Source organism: Dendrobates tinctorius, unplaced genomic scaffold (genome assembly GCF_039654945.1).
Source record: "Dendrobates tinctorius isolate UK_male_01 unplaced genomic scaffold, ASM3965494v1 ptg000044l, whole genome shotgun sequence".
In the NCBI taxonomy this organism is placed as follows: Eukaryota; Metazoa; Chordata; class Amphibia; order Anura; family Dendrobatidae; genus Dendrobates; species Dendrobates tinctorius.
The window spans coordinates 20,747,244-20,757,797 of record NW_027361712.1 but is presented as its reverse complement, the minus strand read 5'-3'; the positions used below and the strand labels follow the sequence as shown (position 1 = coordinate 20,757,797).

General features: G+C 44.0%; 1 long non-coding RNA gene across 1 annotated transcript in view; it reads left to right on the top strand.

The window, feature by feature from the left end:
- The first annotated feature begins 1,816 nt into the window (after positions 1 to 1,816).
- LOC141089117 (uncharacterized) overlaps positions 1,817 to 10,554 on the top strand; it is a 33,816-nt gene continuing 25,078 nt past the window's right edge. Inside the window, exon 1 of the long non-coding RNA XR_012232181.1 lies at positions 1,817 to 1,936. This is a non-coding gene — a long non-coding RNA (uncharacterized lncRNA). The remainder of the gene's footprint in view (positions 1,937 to 10,554) is intronic.

Genomic DNA, 10,554 nt, shown 5'->3' with positions numbered 1-10,554 from the left:
TGAATAGTGGGGCAACACTGAGGCCATCGGACAATGACATGCCGGGTGCATCCCGGACCCCGATAAATTATTATGGCGCTCTATTGCGGTTTCTGTAAGATTGACATCAGCAGAAAGTAATAGTATATATGCTGCATGAATGTCCATAAATGCGGTGCCATCATTATACAAAGTGGGTTCGTACATAAATGTGGCTTTCTCTTATGCTAACAACAGCTCACTGACGGCCTCTATGATATCTCTAGTCCCCCATCAGACTGCCCACTATGCCCCTTTTACCGTATACCTTCCCTCTCTCATATCCACCCTCTGTCCAGTTTTCTAAACAGGGTAGTGGGTGTAAGACTATACAGGCATACAGACCGGCTGAAAGGAAGATGAGAATGACTACTACCATTATAACTACACAATGAATACATAATATTACCGTACCTCTACAGAACAGGACATCCTATCCAGAGACCAATATTACCAATAATATCACTTGACTTTTTTGCAGGTTTATAAGAAGGACATTTAACTTTTCATTTTTCCCCTCACGATCTCCATCTATTCCCAACTTGCACAAACTGCCCACCCTGTCTTTAACTGTGGCAGTGAACAGTGAACCCAAAAACTTCAAAAGTTGTGTCATTGCTATGATTACCCCCTCCCACCAAAGAAATTCTACACAGTGTGCCAGATAGATAGCGCCTCTAAAAATAAGTGTCCCATATAAAGTTGTAATGTCCTCACTGTCCTACCTTGAAAATAATAAGGTTCCCTTTTGCCCCTCAGGCAGCAATAATGCTCCTTATGCATAGCTCCCAACCGTCCCGATTCTCCTGGGACAGTTCCGTTTTTGACCCCCCCACCTGCGTCCCGCTCGTGACTCTATTTTTCCCGCACTGCACTGAGCCATCACACCCCCCCATGCTCCGACCCTATCCTCGGCGTCCCAGAGAGACCCACCGCAGCCTGCAATGACGTCCTAGGTTGTTCTGTGGCTGCGCGCACAGGACCTGTGATGAGGTCACAGGAGCGGAGGAGTCAGGGGTCACATGATCAGGGGCCTCGTGTCTGCACTCTGCAGGACTCTGCTGTGCTGGTTGTCATGGTGCTGGATGAGGTGAAGTTTCTGTGTGGGGTCAGGAGGGGTTTACAGTGTGGATGTAGCAGAGCTGTGTGTGTACGAGGTGTACGGAGTGGAGCCGTGTGAGTACGAGGTGTACGGAGCAGAGCCGTGTGTGTACGAGGTGTACGGAGCGAAGCTGTGTGTGTACGAGGTGTACGGAGCAGAGACATGTGTGTACGTGGTGTACGGAGCAGAGCCGTGTGTGTATGAGGTGTACGGAGCAGAGCTGTGTGTGTACAAGGTGTACGGAGCAGAGCCGTGTGTGTATGAGGTGCACGGAGCGGAGCCGCGCATGTAAGAGGTGTATAGAGTCGCGTGAGTATGAGGTGTACGGAGCAGAGCCGCATGTGTATGAGGTGTACGGAGCGGAGCCGCGCGCATACGAGGTGTACGGAGTGGAGCCGTGTGTATACTTGGTGTACGGAGCGGAGCCGCATGTGTATGGGGTATGCGGAGCAGAGCTGTGTGTGTTTGGGGTGTGTGGAGAGGAGTCATGTGTGTATGGGATGTACGGAGCGGAGCCAAGTGTGTATGAGGCATACAAAGCGGGCTTTTCCCGCGGACACAGGAGTATACGGAGGAGCCCTGAGGAGCACTTTAAAACTCACATGTGACGTTCCCCCGGAAGTGATGTGCAGTAAGCTGACCAGAAATGAGGAAATTTCATGAGGAGATTGTGACGGAACCAAGGAGGCACTTCAGGGAATGCTTCAGATCCATCACCATGTCCTCCTCTGACAATGCAGACAATGGGATAGCCTTGGAATCAGGGATGCCAGCCATGTGAGCGCATCATGATATGTACTGCATCGGGAGGCTCAGGTGGGCATTACAATGGGAGCCGGGCTGCAATAGTATCTTTATAGAATCTTTCTTTATTTCTTTCTCTCTCTGTTTCTTTTTCTGTTTTTTCCTTCTCTCTCTCTGTTTCTTTCTTCCTCTGTTCTTTCTCTCTCTGTTTCATTCTCTCTCTCTGTTCTTTCTTTTCCTCTCTTTTTCTTTCTCTCTCTGTCCTTTCCTTCTCTCTCTAATCTTTCTTTTTTCTTTCTCTCTCTCTGTTCTTTCTCTCTCTGTTCTTTCTTTCCCTTCTTTCTTTCTTTTTCTTTCCCCTCTTTCTTTCTTTCTTTCATTCTCTCTGTTCTCTTTCTTTCTTTCTTTACTTGTTTCTTTCTTTCTCTCTCTCTGTTCTTTCTCTGTCTCTTTGTTCTTTCTTTCCCCTCTTTCTTTCTCTCTTTCATTCTCTCTGTTCTCTTTCTTTCTTTACTTGTTTCTTTCTTTCTTTCTTTCTTTCTCTCTCTCTGTTCTTTCTCTGTCTCTCTTGGTTCTTTCTTTCCCCTCTTTCTTTCTCTCTATCTCTGTGTTCTTTCTTTCCCCTCTTTCTTTCTTTCTTTTTCTGTTCTTTCTTTCTTCTTTTTCTCTTTCTTTCTCTCTCTGTTCTTTCTTTCCCCTCTTTCTTTCTCTCTATTGCTCCGTTCTTTCTTTCTTCCCCCTTTCTTTCTTTCTTTCTTTCTTTCTTTTTTTCTCTTTCTTTCTCTCTCTATTCTTTCTTTCTTTACTCTTTCTTTCTCTTTGTTCTTTCTTTCTTCCCCTCTTTCTTTTGCTCTCCCTCTGTTCTTTTTTTCTGTCCCTTCTTTCTTTGTCTCTCTGTTCTTTCTTTCCCCTCTTTTTTTCTCTCTCTGTTCTTTCTTTCTCTGTTCTCTCTTTCTATCTGTTCTCTCTCTCTGTTCTTTCTTTTCCCTCTTTCTTTCTTTATTCCCCCTCTTTCTTTCTCTCTCTCTATTCTTTTTTCTGTCCCCTCTTTCTTTCCCTCTCTGTTCTTTCTTTCTTTATCTTTCTTTTTCTCTGTTCTTTCTTTCCCCTCTTTCTTTCTCTCTGTTCTTTATTTCTTTTCCTCTCTTTCTTTCTCTCTCTGTTCTTTCTTACTCTCTCTAATCTTTCTTTTTTTTCATTCACTCTCTGTTCTTTCTTTCTCCCTCTGTTCTTTCTTTCTCTCTCTGTTCTTTCTTTCCCCTCTTTCTTTCTTTCTATTTCTTTCAACTCTTTCTTTCTCTCTGTTCTTTCTCTTTCTTTACTTCTTTCTTTCTCTCTCTTCTTTCTTCCCCTCTTTCTTTCTCTCTCTGTTCTTTCTTTTCCCTCTTTCTTTCTTTTGCTCTCCCTCTGTTCTTTTTTCTGTCCCCTCTTTCTTTCTCTCTCTCTCTGTTCTTTCTTTCTCTCTGTTCTTTTTTCTTTCCTCTCTTTTTTTCTTTCTTTCTTTCTCTCTGTTCTTTCTTTCCCCTTCTTTCTCTTTCTCTGTTCTTTCTTTCCCCTCTTTCTTTCTCTCTCTGTTCTTCCTTTCTCTTTCTCTCTGTTCTTTCTTTCTCTTTCTTTTTATCTGTTCTCTCTGTGTTCTTTCTTTCCCTCTTTCTTTCTTTCTTTCTTTCTTTCTCTCTTTCTTTTTCCCCTCTTTCTTTCTCTCTCTGTTCTTTTTCTCTCTCTCTTTCTCTGTTCTTTTTTCTGTCCCCTCTTTCTTTCTCTTTGTGTTCTTTCTTTCTCTTTCCTTTTTTCTCTGTTCTTTCTTTTTTCCCCTATTTCTTTCTCTCTGTTATTTCTTTCTTTCCCCTTTATTTCTCTTTCTCTGTTCTTTCTTTCGCTCTCTGTTCTTTCCCCTCTTTATTTCTCTCTCCGTTCTTTCTTCTTTCTCTCTCTGACCTTTCCTCTCTCTGTTCTTCCTCTCTCTGTTCTTTCTTTCTCGCTCTCCTTGCTTTCTTTCTCTCTCTCTCTGTTTTCTCTTTTCTCTCTCTCTCTGTTTTCTTTCTTTTCCTCAGTACCTGTCAGTGTGCCCACAGTACCAGCCACTGTGGCCATAATGCCAGCCATTGTGCCCTCAGTACCAGTCACTGTGATCAGCAGTGCTAAATGGGTGTGGTTGGGCGTGGACATGGGTGTGATTAGTTGTGAAATGGGTGTGGTCCGGGCATGGATGCATAGGGGCACGCCTCCCAAGTTTTAAAGACAGGAAGAGGGGCATGTATTAAGGCACTTGCCTAATTATTTTTCCACTATTGAAGCCCTTTAGTGTTCTCAAACACTTTCATGACCCACATAGAGTATGATGCCCCACAAAATGTCCCCGTAAATAATATGATACTCCCTTAGTGCCTCCAACATGCACAGTATAATGTCCCCACAGTGCCCCAAACACATTATCATGCTCTCACATGTCCCCACAGAGTATGTTGCCACTACAGTCACCTCCCTTAACAGAATGATGCCCACACAGTTTTATCCCCCCTGGTATAATGCCACCACAGCTTTCCCCCACACACAGTATGATTACCCCACTTCCTAGCATATGATGTGATGGCCACAACAGCATCCTCACACAGTATGATGACTTCCCACAACAACACACACAGTATGATAGCTCCATATCTCTCCCAAAAATGTTGGTACATGTTGTGTATGTATTCTGGTGATATTTTTTGGCTTGAGAAAGGCTGCTAGTGGGCAAAATATAGATGCTGTGCCATGTTTGTGACATTTTAATGATGAAATAAAAGAAGACTTGAAAATACCTGGTGCACAGGAAATCTTTTTCTGTTTGTACAAGCAATGGGCTAGCACAGGAACCACTGTCCCACGGTCCGGAGGGAACACGAAGGGGCATAACTAATCAATCACCTAGTACTTCACTATAGACCCTGATGGTGTGGTTATACTTGGATCCAGGTGGATGCCACTTACCACTCCAGGATAGACTCCGGAGCTGCAGCAGCTGACCGCCTAATGGGTGTACTGGAGCAGGGCTGGACTCAGAGAGTCAGGATAGCCAGGAAATGGATAGCAGGGGGTTTGATTCTGCACGGCGGCTAGAAAGGACAGTAACTGGAACAGATGGGACAGCTTACTGGAACACAGGACAGACAGGTGCAGGATCACAGGATGGATCAGGAACAGGGAGCCGGGTACATGTAATACACTAAGGACTAAAGCTAAGGCACCTCCCTATTGGGGGAGGGGGTCTTAAATATCTTATGCCTCCCAGCCATTGGCTGGGGACATTTACAGAAGAATGTGGCCACTTTAAGATGCATGAAGCACACGATCTCTCTAAGCACTCTCCCAGGAGATCTGCGCTCCATGCACTGGCTCTGCAAGGAAGCAGAGACTGCAAGAACCACAGCAGCCTGGGAGAGGAGGAAAGGGACTTGTGCAGGGGTGCTGGCACTGTCCTTACACAGCGCAATTCAGGGATGTCATTGTGCCACCTGTGCTGGGACAATAACGTCTTGTTGACTGCTGACATTCAGCAGCCTGCGGTCTAGAAACTAGACAAAGATAGGGCTGAAGGTTTGTGACTCCCTGCTTTAATTTGGGATTTAACTTTATCGGAGCCATGTTGACACTGACACAGTTCAACCTGGCGTTCGCTGGAGATTAGGACCACCAGGCAATAAATTCTGGGCAGAAGCTCTGGATCTTTAATGCAATCGACAACACTGAGTTAGACGTAAGGCTTGGGTTAGACGTAGGGTTAGTGTTAGGACTAGGGTTAGACTTTGGACTAAGGATTGGGTTAAGGTTAAGATTAGGTTTAGGGTTAGGTTTAAGTTTAGACTTAGTGCTAGATAAGCTGTGCAACTAGAGGGTGTGGCCTAACCCCATACATACCCTGGCCAGGGGTTTGTATAACTCATTCATACCCACTGTTCCCGGTTCAGAAACCGGCGAATCCCCACAGTGCACAGTGTGTGAGCTGGGGGGATTCATAAGTCTGCAGTCACACAACCCCTGTTTCCAATAAGTTTTATGTAATTCATTCGTAATAGATTGAATTTATCTTTATATGTATAGACCAATACTGTTGAGGAATTGATCTCATCGTACCAGACATCTACTGTAGTTCATCTCTATCCTCATTATGTCATTAATTTATTATGGATGGCTAATTAGCCACCTCTAGGTCTTGTACAAGAAATATTATTTGATTTGCTCTGCAAGTGTTTTTTATTGCCTCCAAGACCAAGCTTTGTACCATCGGTATCTTTGAAAGCACTTTCCTGTTTTTTCATTGAATAGCTTATTAGTGTACTTGGAAACATTATAATTCATGATTTGCTGGTTATGGGGCTGTTTTGTCTCCAGATAGAAATTAAGATTAAGTCTGTGTGCAAACATCCGGATTTCCAGCGGATTTTATGCGTTTTTGCCGTGTTTTTTCGCTGCAAAAGCGCATAAAATAAGCAGCCCATTGAATTCAATGGCATTCCGCACATGCTATGCTAATGCTGTGTATTTTTCCGCGGCAAAATCGCCTTGCGGAAAAATAGGCAGCATGCTCATCTTTGTGCAGAATCGCGGGAATTCCGCACACATAGAAATACATTGTTCTGCTTATTTTCTGCATGTGGCTATGGCCACCATGCGCAAAGTAAGCGGAAAATGTGTGGATGGTACCCACGGTCTGGAGGGGAGGAGAATGTCCTCCAGGTCCTGGGTACCATATCCCTGTTAAAAAAAAGGATGAAAATAAAAAATGGTGTTATTCTCACGTTCCGGCATCCCCGCAGCATCCCCAGGCCTCAGCGATTGCGACAATGACCGGAGAAGACGTAATAGAAGGTTTGGAATTCATTTTGACTCATAACGCTTTTAAATTTCTTGATCAGTGGTATTTGCAGAGGGTCGCCTGTGGCTTATGTGTTCGCCAATCTGTTTTTAGAGGCATTTGAAGAAAAATACATCACCAGTCCTAGAAACCCTTTTCTTAAACATATAAAGTGTTTTTTGCGCTTTGTGGATGACATTTTCATCATTTGGGAAGGAGGGGAAACGGAATTTTATGATTTTGTGGCATTTTTGAATGACGCCAATAATGAAAATATGCGGTTTACATCCATTTTTGGAGGAAATAGCTCGAATTTTTTGGATATTGATATTACCATAAAAAATGATGAAATCATTACGAAGGTTCATAAAAAAATCACTGCTACAAATTCTTTGTTACATTTTGAGTCAGCACACCCCTACTATACGAAAAGAAGTTTGTCTTATAGTCAAATGTTGCGATTGAGGAAAATAAATAATGATGATGATACATTTGAAGAATAAATCAAACATCTCAAATCCCGTTTTATTAATAGAGGATATCCCTCAGCAATACTAAATGAAGCTGCAGATCGTGTTTCCAAGCTTTCACATACTGATATATTGAGAAAAAATACTGTCTGAGACCAGAGAGGTAGCAATAATAATAGTAAAAAAAAAGTGCCACACCTCAGGAAAAACATTTGAATTTTTGCTTTAAACACAGCCTTTTGGATAAGGTCATTCATGCATCGATCTGAAAAAATAAGCATGTATTAACCCCTTCCCGACCTTTGACACCACGTTATGAAAAGTCGTGCCAATATGACCCATGTGGCATCATGAATTGATTGCCCCCCTGTGGGTCGGGTGACAGGGGTCACTGAAAGGTCACCTGACCCGCACACAGAGGACCCTTCATAGTTAACCCCCATGGGGCGTGGCTTAGCCCCCACATGCCTACGATCGCTCTGATTGGCCTTTAAAAGTGAAACAGCCAATCAGAGCAATTGTAATATTTCACCAATGAAATTGGGTGAAATATTACAATCCAGCCATGGCCAATGCTGCAATAGCATCTGCCGTGGCTGGAGACACCGATCAGGCCCCCCCCACCGACTGGCAGTGCCGCCACCGACTGATGGCACCTATCGGCAGCCGCCGTCATAATGTGCCCCCCCTCCCCTTCCCTCCGCTCCCCCCGCCAGCCTCCACAGTGCCTGCAACGTCCCTCTGGCCGTCCCGGTGTCCTGCTGTCTCGGATCATGGGCGCCTCCATCTTGGAAAATGGCGCAGTGCGCACGCTCGAATCTGCAACCTGCAGATTCATTCATTTATTTTGATCACTGTGATAAACTCTCAGAGTCATCAAAATAAAAAAATTAAATCACCGCCCCCTTATCACCCTCATATGTAGGGACAAATAATAAAATAAAGAAAATATTTTTATTTTTATTTTTCCATTAGGGTTAGGGTTAGGGCTAGGGTTAGGGTTAGGGCTAGGGTTAGAATTAGGGTTAGGGTTGGAATTAGGGTTAAGGTTAGAAATAAGGTTAAGGTTAGAAATAGGGTTAGGGTTAGAAATAGGGTTAGGGTTGGAATTAGGGTTAGGGTTGGAATTATGGTTACGGTTGGAATTAAGGTTAGGATTAGGGTTAGGGTTGGAATTAGGGTTGGGATTAGGGTTAGGGTTGTAATTAGGGTTAGGGTTGGAATTTGGGTTAAGATTAGGGTTAGGGGTGGGTTAGAGTTGGGATTAGGGGTAGGGGTGTGTTGGGATTAGAGTTGTGGTTAGGGTTATGATTAGGGTTGGGATTAGGGCTAGGGGTGTGTTGGGGTTAGGGTTGGAGATAGAATTGAGGGGTTTCCACTATTTAGGCACAACACGGAGTCTCCAAACGCGACATGGCGCCACAATTTATTCCAGGAAATTTTGCTTTCAAAAAGTCAAACAGTGCTCCCTCCATTCCGAGCCCCGACGTGTGCCCAAACAGTGGTTTACCCCCACATGTGGGGTATCAGCATACTCAGGAAAAATTGCACAACAACTTTCGGGGTCTAATTTCCCCTGTTACCCTTGGGAAAATAAAAAATGGGAGCTAAAAAAATATTTTTGTGGAAAAAATTATTTTTTATTTTCACGGCTCTGCGTTATAAACTTCTGTGAAGCACTTGGGGGTTCAAAGTGCTCACCACACATCTAGATTTAGTTCCTTGGTTGGTCTAGTTTCCAAAATGGGGTCATTTGTGGGGGAGCTCCAATGTTTAGGCGCACAGGGGGGGCATTTCCACTGTTTAGGTACATCAGGGGCACTGCAAACGTAACATCAAGTCGGCATTTCAAAACATCACTACTTCCCTTCCGAGCCCCAACGTGTGCCCAAACAGTTGTCCCCCACACATATGGGTTACCAGAGTACTCAGGACAAACTGGACAACAACTTTTGGTGTCTAAATTATCCTGTTACCCTTGTGAAAATAAAAAATAGTGGGCTAAAAATCATTTTTTGAGGGGAAATTTTTTTTTTTATTTTCATGGCTCTGTGTTATAAACTTCTGTGCTGTGAAGCACTTGGGGGTTCAAAGTGCTCACCACATAACTAGATTAGTTCCTTGGGTGGCTCTGCAAACGTAACATGACGCCCGCAGACAATTCCATCAAGTTGGCATTTTAAAACGTCACTACTTCCCTTCCGAGCCCCGACGTGTGCCCAAACAGTGGTTCCCCCCCACATATGGGGTACCAGCATACTCAGAAAAAACTGAACGACAACCTTTTGGGTCTAATTTATCCTGTTACCCTTGTGAAAATAAAAAATAGTGGGCTAAAAATCATTTTCTGAGGAAAAAAATATTTTTTATCTTCACGGCTCTGCGTTATAAACTTCTGTGAAGCACTTGGGGGTTCAAAGTGCTCACCACACATCTAGATAAGTTCCTTCGGGGGTCTAGTTTCCAAAATGGGGTCACTTGTGGGGGAGCTCCAATGTTTAGGCGCACAGAGGCTCTCCAAATGTGACATGATGTCCGCTAACGATTGGATCTAATTTTCCATTCTAAAAGTTAAATAACGCTCCTTCCCTTCTGAGCACTGCTGTGCGCCCAAACAAGTGGTTCCCCCCACATATGGCATACCAGCGTACTCAGGACAAACTGGACAGCAACTTTTGGGGTCCAATTTATCCTGTTCCCCTGGTTAAAAAATAGCGGGCTAAAAAAATCATTTTTGAGGAATTTTTTTATTTTATTTTCATGGCTCTGCGTTATAAACTTCTGTGAAGCACTTGGGGGTTAAAAGTGCTCACAACACATCTAGATAAGCTCCTTGGGGGTTCTAGTTTCCAAAATGGGGTCACGTGTGGGGGGTTTCTACTGTTTAGGCACATCAGGGGCTCTGCAAACGCAACATGACGCCCGCAGAACATTCCATCAAAGTCTGCATTCCAAAATGGCACTCCTTCCCTTCTGAGCTCTCCCATGCTTACAAACAGTGTAGTACCCCCCCACATATGGGGTATCGGTGTACTCAGGACAAATTGCACAACAACTTTTGTGGTCCAATTTCTCCTGTTAGCCTTGTGAAAATAAAAAATAGCGGGCTAAAAAAATTATTTTTGCGGAAAAAAGTGATTTTTTATTTTCACTGCTCTGCTTTATAAACGCCTGTGAAGCACTTGCTTACTATGCTTACTATGCATCTAGATAAGTTCCTTCTGGGGTCTAGTTTCCAAAACGGGGTCACTTGTGGGGGAACTCCAATGTTTAGGCGCCCAGGGGCTCTCCAAGCGCGACATGGTGTCCGCTAACGATTGGAGCTAATTTTCCATTCAAAAAGTCAAATGGCGCTCCTTCCCTTCCGGGCCCTGCCGTGCGCC